Below are 25,853 nucleotides of genomic sequence, written 5' to 3' on the forward strand. Positions count from 1 at the left end.
ATTAAGTCGCTTGTAGATATACTTCAATGTGATACGATTCACTTTCAGCCCCTAATTACCCCAGAGATGGAGGGGGTGAGTTACTTTTCTTCACTCTTCAATTCCACAGCATGGAGGTACAGATATGAAACCGCCAGAGATGGAGTTCTTGAATTGGGAACCAGCGACACTGAAGGAACTCGGCAGGAGTGAGGACTGCAGATGCTGGAAACCTGATTTTAGATCAGAAAATGCTGGAAAAGCACAGCAGCATCCGAGGAGCAGGAAAGTCGATGTTTCTGTTGCCAGTCTTTCTGCGTTCCGCAAACAATTTTCGTTTTAGGCTCAGATTTCCAGCAACTGCAGCTATTTGTATTATGTTAACATTCATAATGTTTTGGACAAAACCAATGAGCTGCTAGCATCGGAAAATCGGCAGAAGTACTGGTACACCGATATGTTAGCTGAACAATACAACCATTCCATGAGCGGGAATACGATCCGGGCCACGGTGCTGAGAGTACCGAATCTTCACAAGTAAATAACAAGACAAGGCGATAGATACTATCGTATTTAGTGTAAATAAAACACCCTTTATGAACATTTTCGTTGCAGATTATTTTCAACTTGTCTTCGTAGATTTACAAAGTGGGAAAAGGCCATTCCGCCTGATCAGAGAGCCATCTATTCCAGTCGCAGTTTCCAACTTTGGCCCAAAGTGTCGTGTGTTGTAATGTTCCCAGGGCAAATGTCAATGACTTTATCCTGTGTTCTTAAATGGCACAGATGTATGACACTTCCACAACGACTTGTCACTCTTTTGAGGAACTCATGCTCATTTTCACCCACAAAGGGAGACACACAGAAAGGCACCCCCAAACCGACAGAGGTCTCCGTTGTGGTGAGCTGGAATTTGAAATGGACAAGAAGACAAGTGCAAGTTTTAAATGCGGAAGCACAGAAGCGACGTCCCGGCAGGGCTTTGCAGGGAACGTCAACGAGGTGCACGGATAAAGTGAGACATTCCCCACGAGCCAGGTAGGACTCGAACCTACAATCTTCTGATCCGAAGTCAGACGCGTTATCCATTACGCTACTGGCCCAATAGACACGCGCAGCCACGGCAGAATGTCGATATGTAATGCCATGGATTTTCACGGAATCAGAATTAAAAAGGTGAACAAGCAACGAAGATAACTTCGAAGTTTCCAATTTGTGAAGCAGTGCCTTTCACTGGCAAAGGAGAAACATTTGTCCAGAGCTGCCTGCTTCAGGGTCGCCTCCTTCTCTGCTGGAAGTGCCCATCGTTTTATTCACATTCACGACGCGATTTCATGATCTACTCCAGTGAAAACGTGTCATGGTGTCGTCTAAGCAAGACCCTGCCGAAACTCAGCGAGAGACATCTGCTCATTTCGAGCTCAGGATGTGGAATTAGACGAGCTGCGTGACACCTTTTATTGGCGCCGCCACTTCACTGCAAATTAGCGGCTCAAAACGAGCCGTTGTTAGCATCAGCTTGATTTGTACCTTCCTGCAGTGCATTTGCTAAACAACATCAGATAGATCCCATCCGGCCCAGCTGACTTGTCTATTTTCACACTCTGCAGTATTTCTAATATCTCTTCCTTGTGAACCTCAATCTCTTCTAGTCTAGACGCAAGTATCTCTGTATCTTCCTCGCCAACATTTTCATTATCTATAGCGAACTCTGTCGAAAAATATTTATTTAGTGCTTCCTCTATCTCCACTGACTCCACACACGACTTCCCACTATTATCCTTGATTGTCCCAAATTTAACTCTCGTCATTCTTTTATTCCTGACATACCTATGGAAAGCCTTAGCGTTAACCCTGATCCTATCTGCCAACAACTTCTCATGTCTCCTCCTGGCTCTTCCCAGCTCTCTTTTTAGGTCTTTCCTGAGATCGTTGGAAACCTCGAGCGCTCTAACTGAGTTTTCACGTTTTGTCCTAACATAAGACTTCTTGTTCTTCTTGACCAGGGATTCCACCTTCCTTAGTAAACCACGGCTCACGCGTTCTATATCTTCCTCCCTGCCTGACAGGTACATACTTATCGAGGACACACAGGAGCTTTTCCTTGAATAAGCTTCACATTTTTAATGTGCTCACCCCCTACAGTTTCCTACCCAACTCTGCGCTTCCTAAATCTTACCTCATTGCATCGTGATTTCCCTTCCACCAGCTGAAACTCTTGCTCCGTGGAGTACACCTATCCCTTTCCATCACGAAAGTAAACCTGAGAGAATTGTGATCGCTGTCTCCACAGTGCTCACCTACTTCCAAATCTAAAACCTGGCCAGGCTCGTTACCCAGTACTAAATCGAAAGTGGCTTCTTCCCTTGAAGGCATGTCTACATACTGTGTCAGGAAGCCCTCCCGCACACACTGGACAAAAACTGACCCATCTATCGTACTCGTACTGTCGTGATCTCAGTCAATATTTGGATATTGTCTTGAGTGTTCCAGAGTTTTTCATTGTCCCACCGTCCAGATGAAGTTTGTATTGCTCACGTACGGGAGCGAGAATTCTTTCAATGTCTCAGATCAATTCCTGTGCCGAGAACATCAGAGTCAATGTCCCTTCCTCTACTCGGACTGTCAACTTACACTTCTTCAATCTCCTGTGATTCCATTTCCCAAAGAGTTTCTCAAGATTTCCAAAGCTGGAGCCTAAATTATATGGTTTGCTTCCTAAACATTTTTCCAACTGCCAACTGACAATATGTTCAGAGTATCTCTTCACAATCCTCTGGCTTTTCCATGTCCAGGGATGAGAAGTCCCATTTGGTGGAGAGAGTTCCTAGGCTGGTGAGTTTCACTTTGGAACAAAGATGGTTAAGTGGCAATTTCCTGCGGTTGTTTGTAATGATGGGAGACGGAGCGGTGGGGAATGAGCACTCTGACGAGCAAGAGGAAGTGTTGCCAATGACCAGAGTCAGAGAACAGAGGACAAGGGATTAAAGGAATCTAATGAAAAGCAGCACTTCTGCTCAGGGCGTTCAATAACAACTGCAGAAACCCGATGTGTCGAGCAGTGTATCTGGAAAGAGAAACAGAGATAATGTTTTAAATGTGGAGCATTTCTGATGAAGAACTCGAGTTTCTCAAGTCTAATCAAATTACAGGCCTGGTTTGCAAAACACGCTTTCGGAACTTTGAATTGTTCCAGCAGCAAAGCACGGATAACGTAGTCAGCAGGATTCGAACCTACGTGGGGAAACCCCAATGGATTTCTAATCCATCGCCTTAACCACTCGGCCATGACTACAGACGGCACCGCACTCTGAGCACTGACCAAATCAGCCGTGATCTCATTGAAAGCTGCCGCTGACTTGAGTGAAATGTTTACATCTCCATTCATACCTTTGCTGTCATTTGTAAGGTGCGAGACACCAATGTCAAAGAAGAAAAGCACAAAGTTAGGAAAAGATATTTGCAGCAAAATTGAGTCAAAATTACTTATTGAAAGGAAAATCACACTTGGCAATTTGCTCGATCTCTTTGCGAACATGACCAGCAGAGGTAATCAAGGGAGCTATTGATCTGAGTATTCTTGGACATGAAACAAACAAAGGTTAGTGACATATTCATTTCTTTATTTAGCGAACGAAATGGACTTTCCTGATGGTTACAATGAAAGAGATGGTTCCCAATAAAAGACAGAGATTAAGTCGCTTGTAGATATACTTCAATGTGATACGATTCACTTTCAGCCCCTAATTACCCCAGAGATGGAGGGGGTGAGTTACTTTTCTTCACTCTTCAATTCCACAGCATGGAGGTACAGATATGAAACCGCCAGAGATGGAGTTCTTGAATTGGGAACCAGCGACACTGAAGGAACTCGGCAGGAGTGAGGACTGCAGATGCTGGAAACCTGATTTAAGATCAGAAAATGCTGGAAAAGCACAGCAGCATCCGAGGAGCAGGAAAGTCGATGTTTCTGTTGCCAGTCTTTCTGCGTTCCGCAAACAATTTTCGTTTTAGGCTCAGATTTCCAGCAACTGCAGCTATTTGTATTATGTTAACATTCATAATGTTTTGGACAAAACCAATGTCCTGCTAGCATCGGAAAATCGGCAGAAGTAGTGGTACACCGATATGTTAGCTGAACAATACAACCATTCCATGAGCGGGAATACGATCCGGGCCACGGTGCTGAGAGTACCGAATCTTCACAAGTAAATAACAAGACAAGGCGATAGATACTATCGTATTTAGTGTAAATAAAACACCCTTTATGAACATTTTCGTTGCAGATTATTTTCAACTTGTATTCGTAGATTTACAAAGTGGGAAAAGGCCATTCCGCCTGATCAGAGAGCCATCTATTCCAGTCGCAGTTTCCAACTTTGGCCCAAAGTGTCGTGTGTTCTAATGTTCCCAGGGCAAATGTCAATGACTTTATCCTGTGTTCTTAAATGGCACAGATGTATGACACTTCCACAACGACTTGTCACTCTTTTGAGGAACTCATGCTCATTTTCACCCACAAAGGGAGACACACAGAAAGGCACCCCCAAACCGACAGAGGTCTCCGTTGTGTTGAGCTGGAATTTGAAATGGACAATAAGACAAATGCAAGTTTTAAATGCAGAAGCACAGAAGCGACGTCCCGGCAGGGCTTTGCAGGGGAGCGTCAACGAGGGGCACGGTTAAAGTGAAACATTCCCCACGAGCCAGGTAGGACTCGAACCGACATTCTTCAGATCCGAACTCAGACGCGTTATCCATTACGCTACTGGCCCAAGAAACACGCACCGCGACGGCAGAATGTCGATATGTAATGCCATGGCCTTTCACGGAATCAGAATTAAAAAGGTGAACAAGCAGCGAAGATAATCACCAACACTGCTTCACTTCGAAGTTTCCAATTTGTGAAGCAGTGCCTTTCACTGGCAAAGGAGAAACATTTGTCCAGAGCTGCCTGCTTCAGGGTCGCCTCCTTCTCTGCTGGAAGTGCCCATCGTTTTATTCACATTCACGACGCGATTTCATGATCTACTCCAGTGAAAACGTGTCATGGTGTCGTCTAAGCAAGACCATGCCGAAACTCAGCGAGAGACATCTGCTCATTTCGAGCTCAGGATGTGGAATTAGACGAGCTGCATGACACCTTTTATTGGCGCCGCCACTTCACTGCAAATTAGCGGCTCAAAACGAGCCGTTGTTAGCATCAGCTTGATTTGTACCTTCCTGCAGTGCATTGGCTAAACAACATCAGATAGATCCCATCCGGCCCAGCTGACTTATCTATTTTCACACTCTGCAGTATTTCTAATATCTCTTCCTTGTGAACCTCAATCTCTTCTAGTCTAGACGCAAGTATCTCTGTATCTTCCTCGCCAACATTTTCATTATCTATAGCGAACTCTGTCGAAAAATATTTATTTAGTGCTTCCTCTATCTCCACTGACTCCACACACGACTTCCCACTATTATCCTTGATTGTCCCAAATTTAACTCTCGTCATTCTTTTATTCCTGACATACCTATGGAAAGCCTTAGCGTTAACCCTGATCCTATCTGCCAACAACTTCTCATGTCTCCTCCTGGCTTTTCCCAGCTCTCTTTTTAGGTCTTTCCTGAGATCGTTGGAAACCTCGAGCCCTCTAACTGAGTTTTCACGTTTTGTCCTAACATAAGACTTCTTGTTCTTCTTGACCAGGGATTCCACCTTCCTTAGTAAACCACGGCTCACGCGTTCTATATCTTCCTCCCTGCCTGACAGGTACATACTTATCGAGGACACACAGGAGCTTTTCCTTGAATAAGCTTCACATGTTTAATGTGCTCACCCCCTACAGTTTCCTCCCCAACTCTGCGCTTCCTAAATCTTACCTCATTGCATCGTGATTTCCCTTCCACCAGCTGAAACTCTTGCTCCGTGGAGTACACCTATCCCTTTCCATCACGAAAGTAAACCTGAGAGAATTGTGATCGCTGTCTCCACAGTGCTCACCTACTTCCAAATCTAAAACTTGGCCAGGCTCGTTACCCAGTACTAAATCGAAAGTGGCTTCTTCCCTTGAAGGCATGTCTACATACTGTGTCAGGAATCCCTCCCGCACACACTGGACAAAAACTGACCCATCTATCGTACTCGTACTGTCGTGATCTCAGTCAATATTTGGATATTGTCTTGAGTTTTTCATTGTCCCACCGTCCAGATGAAGTTTGTATTGCTCACGTACGGGAGCGAGAATTCTTTCAATGTCTCAGATCAATTCCTGTGCCGAGAACATCAGAGTCAATGTCCCTTCCTCTACTCGGACTGACAACTTACACTTCTTCAATCTCCTGTGATTCCATTTCCCAAAGAGTTTCTCAAGATTTCCAAAGCTGGAGCCTAAATTATATGGTTTGCTTCCTAAACATTTTTCCAACTGCCAACTGACAATATGTTCACAGTATCTCTTCACAATCCTCTGGCTTTTCCATGTCCAGGGATGAGAAGTCCCATTTGGTGGAGAGAGTTCCTAGGCTGGTGAGTTTCACTTTGGAACAAAGATGGTTAAGTGGCAATTTCCTGCGGTTGTTTGTAATGATGGGAGACGGAGCGGTGGGGAATGAGCACTCTGACGAGCAAGAGGAAGTGTTGCCAATGACCAGAGTCAGAGAACAGAGGACAAGGGATTAAAGGAATCTAATGAAAAGCAGCACTTCTGCTCAGGGCGTTCAATAACAACTGCAGAAACCCGATGTGTCGAGCAGTGTATCTGGAAAGAGAAACAGAGATAATGTTTGAAATGTGGAGCATTTCTGATGAAGAACTCGAGTTTCTCAAGTCTAATCAAATTACAGGCCTGGTTTGCAAAACAGGCTTTCTGAACTTTGAATTGTTCCAGCAGCAAAGCACGGAAAACGTAGTCAGCAGGATTCGAACCTACGTGAGGAAACCCCAATGGATTTCTAATCCATCGCCTTAACCACTCGGCCATGACTACAGACGGCACTGCGTCCTGAGCACTGACCAAATCAGTCGTGATCTCATTGAAAGCTGCCGCTGACTTGAGTGAAATGTTTCCATCTCCTTTGCTGTCATTTGTAAGGTGCGAGACACCAATGTCAAAGAAGAAAAGCACAAAGTTAGGAAAAGATATTTGCAGCAAAATTGAGTCAAAATTACTTATTGAAAGGAAAATCACACTTGGCAATTTGCTCGATCTCTTTGCGAACATGACCAGCAGAGGTAATCAAGGGAGCTATTGATCTGAGTATTCTTGGACATGAAACAAACAAAGGTTAGTGACATATTCATTTCTTTATTTAGCGAACGAAATGGACTTTCCTGATGGTTACAATGAAAGAGATGGTTCCCAATAAAAGACAGAGATTAAGTCGCTTGTAGATATACTTCAATGTGATACGATTCACTTTCAGCCCCTAATTACCCCAGAGATGGAGGGGGTGAGTTACTTTTCTTCACTCTTCAATTCCACAGCATGGAGGTACAGATATGAAACCGCCAGAGATGGAGTTCTTGAATTGGGAACCAGCGACACTGAAGGAACTCGGCAGGAGTGAGGACTGCAGATGCTGGAAACCTGATTTTAGATCAGAAAATGCTGGAAAAGCACAGCAGCATCCGAGGAGCAGGAAAGTCGATGTTTCTGTTGCCAGTCTTTCTGCGTTCCGCAAACAATTTTCGTTTTAGGCTCAGATTTCCAGCAACTGCAGCTATTTGTATTATGTTAACATTCATAATGTTTTGGACAAAACCAATGTCCTGCTAGCATCGGAAAATCGGCAGAAGTACTGGTACACCGATATGTTAGCTGAACAATACAACCATTCCATGAGCGGGAATACGATCCGGGCCACGGTGCTGAGAGTACCGAATCTTCACAAGTAAATAACAAGACAAGGCGATAGATACTATCGTATTTAGTGTAAATAAAACACCCTTTATGAACATTTTCGTTGCAGATTATTTTCAACTTGTATTCGTAGATTTACAAAGTGGGAAAAGGCCATTCCGCCTGATCAGAGAGCCATCTATTCCAGTCGCAGTTTCCAACTTTGACCCAAAGTGTCGTGTGTTCTAATGTTCCCAGGGCAAATGTCAATGACTTTATCCTGTGTTCTTAAATGGCACAGATGTATGACACTTCCACAACGACTTGTCACTCTTTTGAGGAACTCATGCTCATTTTCACCCGCAAAGGGAGACACACAGAAAGGCACCCCCAAACCGACAGAGGTCTCCGTTGTGTTGAGCTGGAATTTGAAATGGACAATAAGACAAATGCAAGTTTTAAATGCAGAAGCACAGAAGCGACGTCCCGGCAGGGCTTTGCAGGGGAGCGCCAACGAGGGGCACGGTTAAAGCGAGACATTCCCCACGAGCCAGGTAGGATTCGAACCGACAATCTTCTGATCCGATGGCAGACGCGTTATCCATTACGCTACTGGCCCAAGAGACACGCACAGCTACGGCAGAATGTCGATATGTAATGCCATGGCCTTTCACGGAATCAGAATTAAAAAGGTGAACAAGCAGCGAAGATAATCACCAACACTGCTTCACTTCGAAGATTCCAATTTGTGAAGCAGTGCCTTTCACTGGCAAAGGAGAAACATTTGTCCAGAGCTGCCTGCTTCAGGGTCGCCTCCTTCTCTGCTGGAAGTGCCCATCGTTTTATTCACATTCACGACGCGATTTCATGATCTACTCCAGTGAAAACGTGTCATGGTGTCGTCTAAGCAAGACCCTGCCGAAACTCAGCGAGAGACATCTGCTCATTTCGAGCTCAGGATGTGGAATTAGACGAGCTGCATGACACCTTTTATTGGCGCCGCCACTTCACTGCAAATTAGCGGCTCAAAACGAGCCGTTGTTAGCATCAGCTTGATTTGTACCTTCCTGCAGTGCATTGGCTAAACAACATCAGATAGATCCCATCCGGCCCAGCTGACTTATCTATTTTCACACTCTGCAGTATTTCTAATATCTCTTCCTTGTGAACCTCAATCTCTTCTAGTCTAGACGCAAGTATCTCTGTATCTTCCTCGCCAACATTTTCATTATCTATAGCGAACTCTGTCGAAAAATATTTATTTAGTGCTTCCTCTATCTCCACTGACTCCACACACGACTTCCCACTATTATCCTTGATTGTCCCAAATTTAACTCTCGTCATTCTTTTATTCCTGACATACCTATGGAAAGCCTTAGCGTTAACCCTGATCCTATCTGCCAACAACTTCTCATGTCTCCTCCTGGCTCTTCCCAGCTCTCTTTTTAGGTCTTTCCTGAGATCGTTGGAAACCTCGAGCGCTCTAACTGAGTTTTCACGTTTTGTCCTAACATAAGACTTCTTGTTCTTCTTGACCAGGGATTCCACCTTCCTTAGTAAACCACGGCTCACGCGTTCTATATCTTCCTACCTGCCTGACAGGTACATACTTATTGAGGACACACAGGAGCTTTTCCTTGAATAAGCTTCACATTTTTAATGTGCTCACCCCCTACAGTTTCCTACCCAACTCTGCGCTTCCTAAATCTTACCTCATTGCATCGTGATTTCCCTTCCACCAGCTGAAACTCTTGCTCCGTGGAGTACACCTATCCCTTTCCATCACGAAAGTAAACCTGAGAGAATTGTGATCGCTGTCTCCACAGTGCTCAGCTACTTCCAAATCTAAAACCTGGCCAGGCTCGTTACCCAGTACTAAATCGAAAGTGGCTTCTTCCCTTGAAGGCATGTCTACATACTGTGTCAGGAATACCTCCCGCACACACTGGACAAAAACTGACCCATCTATCGTACTCGTACTGTCGTGATCTCAGTCAATATTTGGATATTGTCTTGAGTGTTCCAGAGTTTTTCATTGTCCCACCGTCCAGATGAAGTTTGTATTGCTCACGTACGGGAGCGAGAATTCTTTCAATGTCTCAGATCAATTCCTGTGCCGAGAACATCAGAGTCAATGTCCCTTCCTCTACTCGGACTGACAACTTACACTTCTTCAATCTCCTGTGATTCCATTTCCCAAAGAGTTTCTCAAGATTTCCAAAGCTGGAGCCTAAATTATATGGTTTGCTTCCTAAACATTTTTCCAACTGCCAACTGACAATATGTTCACAGTATCTCTTCACAATCCTCTGGTTTTTCCATGTCCAGGGATGAGAAGTCCCATTTGGTGGAGAGAGTTCCTAGGCTGGTGAGTTTCACTTTGGAACAAAGATGGTTAAGTGGCAATTTCATGCGGTTGTTTGTAATGATGGGAGACGGAGCGGTGGGGAATGAGCACTCTGACGAGCAAGAGGAAGTGTTGCCAATGACCAGAGTCAGAGAACAGAGGACAAGGGATTAAAGGAATCTAATGAAAAGCAGCACTTCTGCTCAGGGCGTTCAATAACAACTGCAGAAACCCGATGTGTCGAGCAGTGTATCTGGAAAGAGAAACAGAGATAATGTTTTAAATGTGGAGCATTTCTGATGAAGAACTCGAGTTTCTCAAGTCTCATCAAATTACAGGCCTGGTTTGCAAAACAGGCTTTCTGAACTTTGAATTGTTCCAGCAGCAAAGCACGGATAACGTAGTCAGCAGGATTCGAACCTACGTAGGGAAACCCCAATGGATTTCTAATCCATCGCCTTAACCACTCGGCCATGACTACAGATGGCACCGCCCCCTGAGCACTGACCAAATCAGTCGTGATCACATTGAAAGCTGCCGCTGACTTGAGTGAAATGTTTCCATCTCCATTCATACCTTTGCTGTCATTTGTAAGGTGCGAGACACCAATGTCAAAGAAGAAAAGCACAAAGTTAGGAAAAGATATTTGCAGCAAAATTGAGTCAAAATTATTTATTGAAAGGAAAATCACACTTGGCAATTTGCTCGATCTCTTTGCGAACATGACCAGCAGAGGTAATCAAGGGAGCTATTGATCTGAGTATTCTTGGACATGAAACAAACAAAGGTTAGTGACATATTCATTTCTTTATTTAGCGAACGAAATGGTCTTTCCTGATGGTTACAATGAAAGAGATGGTTCCCAATAAAAGACAGAGATTAAGTCGCTTGTAGATATACTTCAATGTGATACGATTCACTTTCAGCCCCTAATTACCCCAGAGATGGAGGGGGTGAGTTACTTTTCTTCACTCTTCAATTCCACAGCATGGAGGTACAGATATGAAACCGCCAGAGATGGAGTTCTTGAATTGGGAACCAGCGACACTGAAGGAACTCGGCAGGAGTGAGGACTGCAGATGCTGGAAACCTGATTTTAGATCAGAAAATGCTGGAAAAGCACAGCAGCATCCGAGGAGCAGGAAAGTCGATGTTTCTGTTGCCAGTCTTTCTGCGTTCCGCAAACAATTTTCGTTTTAGGCTCAGATTTCCAGCAACTGCAGCTATTTGTATTATGTTAACATTCATAATGTTTTGGACAAAACCAATGACCTGCTAGCATCGGAAAATCGGCAGAAGTACTGGTACACCGATATGTTAGCTGAACAATACAACCATTCCATGAGCGGGAATACGATCCGGGCCACGGTGCTGAGAGTACCGAATCTTCACAAGTAAATAACAAGACAAGGCGATAGATACTATCGTATTTAGTGTAAATAAAACACCCTTTATGAACATTTTCGTTGCAGATTATTTTCAACTTGTCTTCGTAGATTTACAAAGTGGGAAAAGGCCATTCCGCCTGATCATAGAGCCATCTATTCCAGTCGCAGTTTCCAACTTTGGCCCAAAGTGTCGTGTGTTCTAATGTTCCCAGGGCAAATGTCAATGACTTTATCCTGTGTTCTTAAATGGCACAGGTGTATGACACTTCCACAACGACTTGTCACTCTTTTGAGGAACTCATGCTCATTTTCACCCACAAAGGGAGACACACAGAAAGGCACCCCCAAACCGACAGAGGTCTCCGTTGTGTTGAGCTGGAATTTGAAATGGACAATAAGACAAAGGCAAGTTTTAAATGCGGAAGCACAGAAGCGACGTCCCGGCAGGGCTTTGCAGGGGAGCGTCAACGAGGGGCACGGTAAAAGCGAGATATTCCCCACGAGCCAGGTAGGACTCGAACCTACAATCTTCTGATCCGAAGTCAGACGCGTTATCCATTACGCTACTGGCCCAATAAACACGCACCGCACCGGCAGAATGTCGATATGTAATGCCATGGACTTTCACGGAATCAGAATTAAAAAGGTGAACAAGCAGCGAAGATAATCACCAACACTGCTTCACTTCGAAGTTTCCAATTTGTGAAGCAGTGCCTTTCACTGGCAAAGGAGAAACATTTGTCCAGAGCTGCCTGCTTCAGGGTCGCCTCCTTCTCTGCTGGAAGTGCCCATCGTTTTATTCACATTCACGACGCGATTTCATGATCTACTCCAGTGAAAACGTGTCATGGTGTCGTCTAAGCAAGACCCTGCCGAAACTCAGCGAGAGACATCTGCTCATTTCGAGCTCAGGATGTGGAATTAGACGAGCTGCGTGACACCTTTTATTGGCGCCGCCACTTCACTGCAAATTAGCGGCTCAAAACGAGCCGTTGTTAGCATCAGCTTGATTTGTACCTTCCTGCAGTGCATTGGCTAAACAACATCAGATAGATCCCATCCGGCCCAGCTGACTTATCTATTTTCACACTCTGCAGTATTTCTAATATCTCTTCCTTGTGAACCTCAATCTCTTCTAGTCTAGACGCAAGTATCTCTGTATCTTCCTCGCCAACATTTTCATTATCTATAGCGAACTCTGTCGAAAAATATTTATTTAGTGCTTCCTCTATCTCCACTGACTCCACACACGACTTCCCACTATTATCCTTGATTGTCCCAAATTTAACTCTCGTCATTCTTTTATTCCTGACATACCTATGGAAAGCCTTAGCGTTAACCCTGATCCTATCTGCCAACAACTTCTCATGTCTCCTCCTGGCTCTTCCCAGCTCTCTTTTTAGGTCTTTCCTGAGATCGTTGGAAACCTCGAGCGCTCTAACTGAGTTTTCACGTTTTGTCCTAACATAAGACTTCTTGTTCTTCTTGACCAGGGATTCCACCTTCCTTAGTAAACCACGGCTCACGCGTTCTATATCTTCCTACCTGCCTGACAGGTACATACTTATCGAGGACACACAGGAGCTTTTCCTTGAATAAGCTTCACATTTTTAATGTGCTCACCCCCTACAGTTTCCTACCCAACTCTGCGCTTCCTAAATCTTACCTCATTGCATCGTGATTTCCCTTCCACCAGCTGAAACTCTTGCTCCGTGGAGTACACCTATCCCTTTCCATCACGAAAGTAAACCTGAGAGAATTGTGATCGCTGTCTCCACAGTGCTCACCTACTTCCAAATCTAAAACCTGGCCAGGCTCGTTACCCAGTACTAAATCGAAAGTGGCTTCTTCCCTTGAAGCCATGTCTACATACTGTGTCAGGAATCCCTCCCGCACACACTGGACAAAAACTGACCCATCTATCGTACTCGTACTGTCGTGATCTCAGTCAATATTTGGATATTGTCTTGAGTGTTCCAGAGTTTTTCATTGTCCCACCGTCCAGATAAAGTTTGTATTGCTCACGTACGGGAGCGAGAATTCTTTCAATGTCTCAGATCAATTCCTGTGCCGAGAACATCAGAGTCAATGTCCCTTCCTCTACTCGGACTGACAACTTACACTTCTTCAATCTCCTGTGATTCCATTTCCCAAAGAGTTTCTCAAGATTTCCAAAGCTGGAGCCTAAATTATATGGTTTGCTTCCTAAACATTTTTCCAACTGCCAACTGACAATATGTTCAGAGTATCTCTTCACAATCCTCTGGCTTTTCCATGTCCAGGGATGAGAAGTCCCATTTGGTGGAGAGAGTTCCTAGGCTGGTGAGTTTCACTTTGGAACAAAGATGGTTAAGTGGCAATTTCCTGCGGTTGTTTGTAATGATGGGAGACGGAGCGGTGGGGAATGAGCACTCTGACGAGCAAGAGGAAGTGTTGCCAATGACCAGAGTCAGAGAACAGAGGACAAGGGATTAAAGGAATCTAATGAAAAGCAGCACTTCTGCTCAGGGCGTTCAATAACAACTGCAGAAACCCGATGTGTCGAGCAGTGTATCTGGAAAGAGAAACAGAGATAATGTTTGAAATGTGGAGCATTTCTGATGAAGAACTCGAGTTTCTCAAGTCTCATCAAATTACAGGCCTGGTTTGCAAAACAGGCTTTCTGAACTTTGAATTGTTCCAGCAGCAAAGCACGGATAACGTAGTCAGCAGGATTCGAACCTACGTGGGGAAACCCCAATGGATTTCGAATCCATCGCCTTAACCACTCGGCCATGACTACAGACGGCACCGCGTCCTGAGCACTGACCAAATCAGTCGTGATCTCATTGAAAGCTGCCGCTGACTTGAGTGAAATGTTTCCATCTCCATTCATACCTTTGCTGTCATTTGTAAGGTGCGAGACACCAATGTCAAAGAAGAAAAGCACAAAGTTAGGAAAAGATATTTGCAGCAAAATTGAGTCAAAATTATTTATTGAAAGGAAAATCACACTTGGCAATTTGCTCGATCTCTTTGCGAACATGACCAGCAGAGGTAATCAAGGGAGCTATTGATCTGAGTATTCTTGGACATGAAACAAACAAAGGTTAGTGACATATTCATTTCTTTATTTAGCGAACGAAATGGTCTTTCCTGATGGTTACAATGAAAGAGATGGTTCCCAATAAAAGACAGAGATCAAGTCGCTTGTAGATATACTTCAATGTGATACGATTCACTTTCAGCCCCTAATTACCCCAGAGATGGAGGGGGTGAGTTACTTTTCTTCACTCTTCAATTCCACAGCATGGAGGTACAGATATGAAACCGCCAGAGAAGGAGTTCTTGAATTGGGAACCAGCGACACTGAAGGAACTCGGCAGGAGTGAGGACTGCAGATGCTGGAAACCTGATTTTAGATCAGAAAATGCTGGAAAAGCACAGCAGCATCCGAGGAGCAGGAAAGTCGATGTTTCTGTTGCCAGTCTTTCTGCGTTCCGCAAACAATTTTCGTTTTAGGCTCAGATTTCCAGCAACTGCAGCTATTTGTATTATGTTAACATTCATAATGTTTTGGACAAAACCAATGAGCTGCTAGCATCGGAAAATCGGCAGAAGTACTGGTACACCGATATGTTAGCTGAACAATACAACCATTCCATGAGCGGGAATACGATCCGGGCCACGGTGCTGAGAGTACCGAATCTTCACAAGTAAATAACAAGACAAGGCGATAGATACTATCGTATTTAGTGTAAATAAAACACCCTTTATGAACATTTTCGTTGCAGATTATTTTCAACTTGTCTTCGTAGATTTACAAAGTGGGAAAAGGCCATTCCGCCTGATCAGAGAGCCATCTATTCCAGTCGCAGTTTCCAACTTTGGCCCAAAGTGTCGTGTGTTGTAATGTTCCCAGGGCAAATGTCAATGACTTTATCCTGTGTTCTTAAATGGCACAGATGTATGACACTTCCACAACGACTTGTCACTCTTTTGAGGAACTCATGCTCATTTTCACCCACAAAGGGAGACACACAGAAAGGCACCCCCAAACCGACAGAGGTCTCCGTTGTGGTGAGCTGGAATTTGAAATGGACAAGAAGACAAGTGCAAGTTTTAAATGCGGAAGCACAGAAGCGACGTCCCGGCAGGGCTTTGCAGGGAACATCAACGAGGGGCACGGATAAAGTGAGACATTCCCCACGAGCCAGGTAGGACTCGAACCTACAATCTTCTGATCCGAAGTCAGACGCGTTATCCATTACGCTACTGGCCCAATAGACAGGCGCAGCCACGGCAGAATGTCGATATGTAATGCCATGGATTTTCACGGAATCAGAATTAAAAAGGTGAACAAGCAACGAAGATAATCACCAACACTGCTTCACTTCGAAGTTTCCAATTTGTGAAGCAGTGCCTTTCACTGGCAAAGGAGAAACATTTGTCCAGAGCTGCCTGCTTCAGGGTCGCCTCCTTCTCTGCTGGAAGTGCCCATCGTTTTATTCACATTCACGACGCGATTTCATGATCTACTCCAGTGAAAACGTGTCATGGTGTCGTCTAAGCAAGACCCTGCCGAAACTCAGCGAGAGACATCTGCTCATTTCGAGCTCAGGATGTGGAATTAGACGAGCTGCGTGACACCTTTTATTGGCGCCGCCACTTCACTGCACATTAGCGGCTCAAAACGAGCCGTTGATAGCATCAGCTTGATTTGTACCTTCCTGCAGTGCATTTGCTAAACAACATCAGATAGATCCCATCCGGCCCAGCTGATTTTCACACTCTGCAGTATTTCTAATATCTCTTCCTTGTGAACCTCAATCTCTTCTAGTCTAGACGCAAGTATCTCTGTATCTTCCTCGCCAACATTTTCATTATCTATAGCGAACTCTGTCGAAAAATATTTATTTAGTGCTTCCTCTATCTCCACTGACTCCACACACGACTTCCCACTATTATCCTTGATTGTCCCAAATTTAACTCTCGTCATTCTTTTATTCCTGACATACCTATGGAAAGCCTTAGCGTTAACCCTGATCCTATCTGCCAACAACTTCTCATGTCTCCTCCTGGCTCTTCCCAGCTCTCTTTTTAGGTGTTTCCTGAGATCGTTGGAAACCTCGAGCGCTCTAACTGAGTTTTCACGTTTTGTCCTAACATAAGACTTCTTGTTCTTCTTGACCAGGGATTCCACCTTCCTTAGTAAACCACGGCTCACGCGTTCTATATCTCTACAGTGCTCACCTACTTCCAAATCTAAAACCTGGCCAGGCTCGTTACCCAGTACTAAATCGAAAGTGGCTTCTTCCCTTGAAGCCATGTCTACATACTGTGTCAGGAATCCCTCCCGCACACACTGGACAAAAACTGACCCATCTATCGTACTCGTACTGTCGTGATCTCAGTCAATATTTGGATATTGTCTTGAGTGTTCCAGAGTTTTTCATTGTCCCACCGTCCAGATGAAGTTTGTATTGCTCACGTACGGGAGCGATAATTCTTTCAATGTCTCAGATCAATTCCTGTGCCGAGAACATCAGAGTCAATGTCCCTTCCTCTACTCGGACTGACAATTTACACTTCTTCAATCTCCTGTGATTCCATTTCCCAAAGAGTTTCTCAAGATTTCCAAAGCTGGAGCCTAAATTATATGGTTTGCTTCCTAAACATTTTTCCAACTGCCAACTGACAATATGTTCAGAGTATCTCTTCACAATCCTCTGGCTTTTCCATGTCCAGGGATGAGAAGTCCCATTTGGTGGACAGAGTTCCTAGGATGGTGAGTTTCACTTTGGAACAAAGATGGTTAAGTGGCAATTTCCTGCGGTTGTTTGTAATGATGGGAGACGGAGCGGTGGGGAATGAGCACTCTGACGAGCAAGAGGAAGTGTTGCCAATGACCAGAGTCAGAGAACAGAGGACAAGGGATTAAAGGAATCTAATGAAAAGCAGCACTTCTGCTCAGGGCGTTCAATAACAACTGCAGAAACCCGATGTGTCGAGCAGTGTATCTGGAAAGAGAAACAGAGATAATGTTTTAAATGTGGAGCATTTCTGATGAAGAACTCGAGTTTCTCAAGTCTCATCAAATTACAGGCCTGGTTTGCAAAACAGCCTTTCTGAACTTTGAATTGTTCCAGCAGCAAAGCATGGATAACGTAGTCAGCAGGATTCGAACCTGCGTGGGGAAACCCCAATGGATTTCTAATCCATCGCCTTAACCACTCGGCCATGACTACAGACGGCACCGCGGCCTGAGCACTGACCAAACCAGCCGTGATCTCATTGAAAGCTGCCGCTGACTTGAGTGAAATGTTTCCATCTCCATTCATACCTTTGCTGTCATTTGTAAGGTGCGAGACACCAATGTCAAAGAAGAAAAGCACAAAGTTAGGAAAAGAAATTTGCAGCAAAATTGAGTCAAAATTATTTATTGAAAGGAAAATCACACTTGGCAATTTGCTCGATCTCTTTGCGAACATGACCAGCAGAGATAATCAAGGGAGCTATTGATCTGAGTATTCTTGGACATGAAACAAACAAAGGTTAGTGACATATTCATTTCTTTATTTAGCGAACGAAATGGTCTTTCCTGATGGTTACAATGAAAGAGATGGTTCCCAATAAAAGACAGAGATTAAGTCGCTTGTAGATATACTTCAATGTGATACGATTCACTTTCAGCCCCTAATTACCCCAGAGATGGAGGGGGTGAGTTACTTTTCTTCACTCTTCAATTCCACAGCATGGAGGTACAGATATGAAACCGCCAGAGATGGAGTTCTTGAATTGGGAACCAGCGACACTGAAGGAACTCGGCAGGAGTGAGGACTGCAGATGCTGGAAACCTGATTTTAGATCAGAAAATGCTGGAAAAGCACAGCAGCATCCGAGGAGCAGGAAAGTCGATGTTTCTGTTGCCAGTCTTTCTGCGTTCCGCAAACAATTTTCGTTTTAGGCTCAGATTTCCAGCAACTGCAGCTATTTGTATTATGTTAACATTCATAATGTTTTGGACAAAACCAATGAGCTGCTAGCATCGGAAAATCGGCAGAAGTACTGGTACACCGATATGTTAGCTGAACAATACAACCATTCCATGAGCGGGAATACGATCCGGGCCACGGTGCTGAGAGTACCGAATCTTCACAAGTAAATAACAAGACAAGGCGATAGATACTATCGTATTTAGTGTAAATAAAACACCCTTTATGAACATTTTCGTTGCAGATTATTTTCAACTTGTCTTCGTAGATTTACAAAGTGGGAAAAGGCCATTCCGCCTGATCAGAGAGCCATCTATTCCAGTCGCAGTTTCCAACTTTGGCCCAAAGTGTCGTGTGTTGTAATGTTCCCAGGGCAAATGTCAATGACTTTATCCTGTGTTCTTAAATGGCACAGATGTATGACACTTCCACAACGACTTGTCACTCTTTTGAGGAACTCATGCTCATTTTCACCCACAAAGGGAGACACACAGAAAGGCACCCCCAAACCGACAGAGGTCTCCGTTGTGGTGAGCTGGAATTTGAAATGGACAAGAAGACAAGTGCAAGTTTTAAATGCGGAAGCACAGAAGCGACGTCCCGGCAGGGCTTTGCAGGGAACGTCAACGAGGTGCACGGATAAAGTGAGACATTCCCCACGAGCCAGGTAGGACTCGAACCTACAATCTTCTGATCCGAAGTCAGACGCGTTTTCCATTACGCTACTGGCCCAATAGACACGCGCAGCCACGGCAGAATGTCGATATGTAATGCCATGGATTTTCACGGAATCAGAATTAAAAAGGTGAACAAGCAACGAAGATAATCACCAACACTGCTTCACTTCGAAGTTTCCAATTTGTGAAGCAGTGCCTTTCACTGGCAAAGGAGAAACATTTGTCCAGAGCTGCCTGCTTCAGGGTCGCCTCCTTCTCTGCTGGAAGTGCCCATCGTTTTATTCACATTCACGACGCGATTTCATGATCTACTCCAGTGAAAACGTGTCATGGTGTCGTCTAAGCAAGACCCTGCCGAAACTCAGCGAGAGACATCTGCTCATTTCGAGCTCAGGATGTGGAATTAGACGAGCTGCGTGACACCTTTTATTGGCGCCGCCACTTCACTGCACATTAGCGGCTCAAAACGAGCCGTTGATAGCATCAGCTTGATTTGTACCTTCCTGCAGTGCATTTGCTAAACAACATCAGATAGATCCCATCCGGCCCAGCTGATTTTCACACTCTGCAGTATTTCTAATATCTCTTCCTTGTGAACCTCAATCTCTTCTAGTCTAGACGCAAGTATCTCTGTATCTTCCTCGCCAACATTTTCATTATCTATAGCGAACTCTGTCGAAAAATATTTATTTAGTGCTTCCTCCATCTCCACTGACTCCACACACGACTTCCCACTATTATCCTTGATTGTCCCAAATTTAACTCTCGTCATTCTTTTATTCCTGACATACCTATGGAAAGCCTTAGCGTTAACCCTGATCCTATCTGCCAACAACTTCTCATGTCTCCTCCTGGCTCTTCCCAGCTCTCTTTTTAGGTGTTTCCTGAGATCGTTGGAAACCTCGAGCGCTCTAACTGAGTTTTCACGTTTTGTCCTAACATAAGACTTCTTGTTCTTCTTGACCAGGGATTCCACCTTCCTTAGTAAACCACGGCTCACGCGTTCTATATCTCTACAGTGCTCACCTACTTCCAAATCTAAAACCTGGCCAGGCTCGTTACCCAGTACTAAATCGAAAGTGGCTTCTTCCCTTGAAGCCATGTCTACATACTGTGTCAGGAATCCCTCCCGCACACACTGGACAAAAACTGACCCATCTATCGTACTCGTACTGTCGTGATCTCAGTCAATATTTGGATATTGTCTTGAGTGTTCCAGAGTTTTTCATTGTCCCACCGTCCAGATGAAGTTTGTATTGCTCACGTACGGGAGCGATAATTCTTTCAATGTCTCAGATCAATTCCTGTGCCGAGAACATCAGAGTCAATGTCCCTTCCTCTACTCGGACTGACAATTTACACTTCTTCAATCTCCTGTGATTCCATTTCCCAAAGAGTTTCTCAAGATTTCCAAAGCTGGAGCCTAAATTATATGGTTTGCTTCCTAAACATTTTTCCAACTGCCAACTGACAATATGTTCAGAGTATCTCTTCACAATCCTCTGGCTTTTCCATGTCCAGGGATGAGAAGTCCCATTTGGTGGACAGAGTTCCTAGGATGGTGAGTTTCACTTTGGAACAAAGATGGTTAAGTGGCAATTTCCTGCGGTTGTTTGTAATGATGGGAGACGGAGCGGTGGGGAATGAGCACTCTGACGAGCAAGAGGAAGTGTTGCCAATGACCAGAGTCAGAGAACAGAGGACAAGGGATTAAAGGAATCTAATGAAAAGCAGCACTTCTGCTCAGGGCGTTCAATAACAACTGCAGAAACCCGATGTGTCGAGCAGTGTATCTGGAAAGAGAAACAGAGATAATGTTTTAAATGTGGAGCATTTCTGATGAAGAACTCGAGTTTCTCAAGTCTCATCAAATTACAGGCCTGGTTTGCAAAACAGCCTTTCTGAACTTTGAATTGTTCCAGCAGCAAAGCATGGATAACGTAGTCAGCAGGATTCGAACCTGCGTGGGGAAACCCCAATGGATTTCTAATCCATCGCCTTAACCACTCGGCCATGACTACAGACGGCACCGCGGCCTGAGCACTGACCAAACCAGCCGTGATCTCATTGAAAGCTGCCGCTGACTTGAGTGAAATGTTTCCATCTCCATTCATACCTTTGCTGTCATTTGTAAGGTGCGAGACACCAATGTCAAAGAAGAAAAGCACAAAGTTAGGAAAAGAAATTTGCAGCAAAATTGAGTCAAAATTATTTATTGAAAGGAAAATCACACTTGGCAATTTGCTCGATCTCTTTGCGAACATGACCAGCAGAGATAATCAAGGGAGCTATTGATCTGAGTATTCTTGGACATGAAACAAACAAAGGTTAGTGACATATTCATTTCTTTATTTAGCGAACGAAATGGTCTTTCCTGATGGTTACAATGAAAGAGATGGTTCCCAATAAAAGACAGAGATTAAGTCGCTTGTAGATATACTTCAATGTGATACGATTCACTTTCAGCCCCTAATTACCCCAGAGATGGAGGGGGTGAGTTACTTTTCTTCACTCTTCAATTCCACAGCATGGAGGTACAGATATGAAACCGCCAGAGATGGAGTTCTTGAATTGGGAACCAGCGACACTGAAGGAACTCGGCAGGAGTGAGGACTGCAGATGCTGGAAACCTGATTTTAGATCAGAAAATGCTGGAAAAGCACAGCAGCATCCGAGGAGCAGGAAAGTCGATGTTTCTGTTGCCAGTCTTTCTGCGTTCCGCAAACAATTTTCGTTTTAGGCTCAGATTTCCAGCAACTGCAGCTATTTGTATTATGTTAACATTCATAATGTTTTGGACAAAACCAATGAGCTGCTAGCATCGGAAAATCGGCAGAAGTACTGGTACACCGATATGTTAGCTGAACAATACAACCATTCCATGAGCGGGAATACGATCCGGGCCACGGTGCTGAGAGTACCGAATCTTCACAAGTAAATAACAAGACAAGGCGATAGATACTATCGTATTTAGTGTAAATAAAACACCCTTTATGAACATTTTCGTTGCAGATTATTTTCAACTTGTCTTCGTAGATTTACAAAGTGGGAAAAGGCCATTCCGCCTGATCAGAGAGCCATCTATTCCAGTCGCAGTTTCCAACTTTGGCCCAAAGTGTCGTGTGTTGTAATGTTCCCAGGGCAAATGTCAATGACTTTATCCTGTGTTCTTAAATGGCACAGATGTATGACACTTCCACAACGACTTGTCACTCTTTTGAGGAACTCATGCTCATTTTCACCCACAAAGGGAGACACACAGAAAGGCACCCCCAAACCGACAGAGGTCTCCGTTGTGGTGAGCTGGAATTTGAAATGGACAAGAAGACAAGTGCAAGTTTTAAATGCGGAAGCACAGAAGCGACGTCCCGGCAGGGCTTTGCAGGGAACGTCAACGAGGTGCACGGATAAAGTGAGACATTCCCCACGAGCCAGGTAGGACTCGAACCTACAATCTTCTGATCCGAAGTCAGACGCGTTATCCATTACGCTACTGGCCCAATAGACACGCGCAGCCACGGCAGAATGTCGATATGTAATGCCATGGATTTTCACGGAATCAGAATTAAAAAGGTGAACAAGCAACGAAGATAACTTCGAAGTTTCCAATTTGTGAAGCAGTGCCTTTCACTGGCAAAGGAGAAACATTTGTCCAGAGCTGCCTGCTTCAGGGTCGCCTCCTTCTCTGCTGGAAGTGCCCATCGTTTTATTCACATTCACGACGCGATTTCATGATCTACTCCAGTGAAAACGTGTCATGGTGTCGTCTAAGCAAGACCCTGCCGAAACTCAGCGAGAGACATCTGCTCATTTCGAGCTCAGGATGTGGAATTAGACGAGCTGCGTGACACCTTTTATTGGCGCCGCCACTTCACTGCAAATTAGCGGCTCAAAACGAGCCGTTGTTAGCATCAGCTTGATTTGTACCTTCCTGCAGTGCATTTGCTAAACAACATCAGATAGATCCCATCCGGCCCAGCTGACTTGTCTATTTTCACACTCTGCAGTATTTCTAATATCTCTTCCTTGTGAACCTCAATCTCTTCTAGTCTAGACGCAAGTATCTCTGTATCTTCCTCGCCAACATTTTCATTATCTATAGCGAACTCTGTCGAAAAATATTTATTTAGTGCTTCCTCTATCTCCACTGACTCCACACACGACTTCCCACTATTATCCTTGATTGTCCCAAATTTAACTCTCGTCATTCTTTTATTCCTGACATACCTATGGAAAGCCTTAGCGTTAACCCTGATCCTATCTGCCAACAACTTCTCATGTCTCCTCCTGGCTCTTCCCAGCTCTCTTTTTAGGTCTTTCCTGAGATCGTTGGAAACCTCGAGCGCTCTAACTGAGTTTTCACGTTTTGTCCTAACATAAGACTTCTTGTTCTTCTTGACCAGGGATTCCACCTTCCTTAGTAAACCACGGCTCACGCGTTCTATATCTTCCTCCCTGCCTGACAGGTACATACTTATCGAGGACACACAGGAGCTTTTCCTTGAATAAGCTTCACATTTTTAATGTGCTCACCCCCTACAGTTTCCTACCCAACTCTGCGCTTCCTAAATCTTACCTCATTGCATCGTGATTTCCCTTCCACCAGCTGAAACTCTTGCTCCGTGGAGTACACCTATCCCTTTCCATCACGAAAGTAAACCTGAGAGAATTGTGATCGCTGTCTCCACAGTGCTCACCTACTTCCAAATCTAAAACCTGGCCAGGCTCGTTACCCAGTACTAAATCGAAAGTGGCTTCTTCCCTTGAAGGCATGTCTACATACTGTGTCAGGAAGCCCTCCCGCACACACTGGACAAAAACTGACCCATCTATCGTACTCGTACTGTCGTGATCTCAGTCAATATTTGGATATTGTCTTGAGTGTTCCAGAGTTTTTCATTGTCCCACCGTCCAGATGAAGTTTGTATTGCTCACGTACGGGAGCGAGAATTCTTTCAATGTCTCAGATCAATTCCTGTGCCGAGAACATCAGAGTCAATGTCCCTTCCTCTACTCGGACTGTCAACTTACACTTCTTCAATCTCCTGTGATTCCATTTCCCAAAGAGTTTCTCAAGATTTCCAAAGCTGGAGCCTAAATTATATGGTTTGCTTCCTAAACATTTTTCCAACTGCCAACTGACAATATGTTCAGAGTATCTCTTCACAATCCTCTGGCTTTTCCATGTCCAGGGATGAGAAGTCCCATTTGGTGGAGAGAGTTCCTAGGCTGGTGAGTTTCACTTTGGAACAAAGATGGTTAAGTGGCAATTTCCTGCGGTTGTTTGTAATGATGGGAGACGGAGCGGTGGGGAATGAGCACTCTGACGAGCAAGAGGAAGTGTTGCCAATGACCAGAGTCAGAGAACAGAGGACAAGGGATTAAAGGAATCTAATGAAAAGCAGCACTTCTGCTCAGGGCGTTCAATAACAACTGCAGAAACCCGATGTGTCGAGCAGTGTATCTGGAAAGAGAAACAGAGATAATGTTTTAAATGTGGAGCATTTCTGATGAAGAACTCGAGTTTCTCAAGTCTAATCAAATTACAGGCCTGGTTTGCAAAACACGCTTTCGGAACTTTGAATTGTTCCAGCAGCAAAGCACGGATAACGTAGTCAGCAGGATTCGAACCTACGTGGGGAAACCCCAATGGATTTCTAATCCATCGCCTTAACCACTCGGCCATGACTACAGACGGCACCGCACTCTGAGCACTGACCAAATCAGCCGTGATCTCATTGAAAGCTGCCGCTGACTTGAGTGAAATGTTTACATCTCCATTCATACCTTTGCTGTCATTTGTAAGGTGCGAGACACCAATGTCAAAGAAGAAAAGCACAAAGTTAGGAAAAGATATTTGCAGCAAAATTGAGTCAAAATTACTTATTGAAAGGAAAATCACACTTGGCAATTTGCTCGATCTCTTTGCGAACATGACCAGCAGAGGTAATCAAGGGAGCTATTGATCTGAGTATTCTTGGACATGAAACAAACAAAGGTTAGTGACATATTCATTTCTTTATTTAGCGAACGAAATGGACTTTCCTGATGGTTACAATGAAAGAGATGGTTCCCAATAAAAGACAGAGATTAAGTCGCTTGTAGATATACTTCAATGTGATACGATTCACTTTCAGCCCCTAATTACCCCAGAGATGGAGGGGGTGAGTTACTTTTCTTCACTCTTCAATTCCACAGCATGGAGGTACAGATATGAAACCGCCAGAGATGGAGTTCTTGAATTGGGAACCAGCGACACTGAAGGAACTCGGCAGGAGTGAGGACTGCAGATGCTGGAAACCTGATTTAAGATCAGAAAATGCTGGAAAAGCACAGCAGCATCCGAGGAGCAGGAAAGTCGATGTTTCTGTTGCCAGTCTTTCTGCGTTCCGCAAACAATTTTCGTTTTAGGCTCAGATTTCCAGCAACTGCAGCTATTTGTATTATGTTAACATTCATAATGTTTTGGACAAAACCAATGTCCTGCTAGCATCGGAAAATCGGCAGAAGTAGTGGTACACCGATATGTTAGCTGAACAATACAACCATTCCATGAGCGGGAATACGATCCGGGCCACGGTGCTGAGAGTACCGAATCTTCACAAGTAAATAACAAGACAAGGCGATAGATACTATCGTATTTAGTGTAAATAAAACACCCT

General features: G+C 44.4%; 12 non-coding genes across 12 annotated transcripts; all 12 read right to left on the minus strand.

The window, feature by feature from the left end:
• Positions 1-1,009: 1,009 nt before the first annotated feature.
• Positions 1,010-1,082, minus strand: trnar-ucg (transfer RNA arginine (anticodon UCG)). The gene has a single exon. It is a non-coding gene; the product is annotated as a tRNA-Arg (tRNA).
• Positions 1,083-3,192: 2,110 nt separating this feature from the next.
• trnas-aga (transfer RNA serine (anticodon AGA)) lies at positions 3,193-3,274 on the minus strand. The gene has a single exon. It is a non-coding gene; the product is annotated as a tRNA-Ser (tRNA).
• A 3,597-nt stretch (positions 3,275-6,871) lies between these two features.
• On the minus strand, positions 6,872-6,953 carry trnas-aga (transfer RNA serine (anticodon AGA)). Its single transcript has one exon. It is a non-coding gene; the product is annotated as a tRNA-Ser (tRNA).
• Positions 6,954-10,551: 3,598 nt separating this feature from the next.
• Positions 10,552-10,633, minus strand: trnas-aga (transfer RNA serine (anticodon AGA)). The gene has a single exon. It is a non-coding gene; the product is annotated as a tRNA-Ser (tRNA).
• A 1,407-nt stretch (positions 10,634-12,040) lies between these two features.
• Positions 12,041-12,113, minus strand: trnar-ucg (transfer RNA arginine (anticodon UCG)). The gene has a single exon. It is a non-coding gene; the product is annotated as a tRNA-Arg (tRNA).
• Positions 12,114-14,240: 2,127 nt separating this feature from the next.
• On the minus strand, positions 14,241-14,322 carry trnas-cga (transfer RNA serine (anticodon CGA)). Its single transcript has one exon. It is a non-coding gene; the product is annotated as a tRNA-Ser (tRNA).
• A 1,406-nt stretch (positions 14,323-15,728) lies between these two features.
• On the minus strand, positions 15,729-15,801 carry trnar-ucg (transfer RNA arginine (anticodon UCG)). Its single transcript has one exon. It is a non-coding gene; the product is annotated as a tRNA-Arg (tRNA).
• A 1,884-nt stretch (positions 15,802-17,685) lies between these two features.
• trnas-aga (transfer RNA serine (anticodon AGA)) lies at positions 17,686-17,767 on the minus strand. The gene has a single exon. It is a non-coding gene; the product is annotated as a tRNA-Ser (tRNA).
• Positions 17,768-19,173: 1,406 nt separating this feature from the next.
• On the minus strand, positions 19,174-19,246 carry trnar-ucg (transfer RNA arginine (anticodon UCG)). The gene has a single exon. It is a non-coding gene; the product is annotated as a tRNA-Arg (tRNA).
• A 1,884-nt stretch (positions 19,247-21,130) lies between these two features.
• Positions 21,131-21,212, minus strand: trnas-aga (transfer RNA serine (anticodon AGA)). The gene has a single exon. It is a non-coding gene; the product is annotated as a tRNA-Ser (tRNA).
• Positions 21,213-22,618: 1,406 nt separating this feature from the next.
• On the minus strand, positions 22,619-22,691 carry trnar-ucg (transfer RNA arginine (anticodon UCG)). Its single transcript has one exon. It is a non-coding gene; the product is annotated as a tRNA-Arg (tRNA).
• A 2,110-nt stretch (positions 22,692-24,801) lies between these two features.
• On the minus strand, positions 24,802-24,883 carry trnas-aga (transfer RNA serine (anticodon AGA)). Its single transcript has one exon. It is a non-coding gene; the product is annotated as a tRNA-Ser (tRNA).
• Positions 24,884-25,853: the final 970 nt, after the last annotated feature.

The sequence above is a fragment of the Chiloscyllium punctatum genome, chromosome 13 (genome assembly GCF_047496795.1).
Source record: "Chiloscyllium punctatum isolate Juve2018m chromosome 13, sChiPun1.3, whole genome shotgun sequence".
NCBI lineage: Eukaryota > Metazoa > Chordata > Chondrichthyes > Orectolobiformes > Hemiscylliidae > Chiloscyllium > Chiloscyllium punctatum.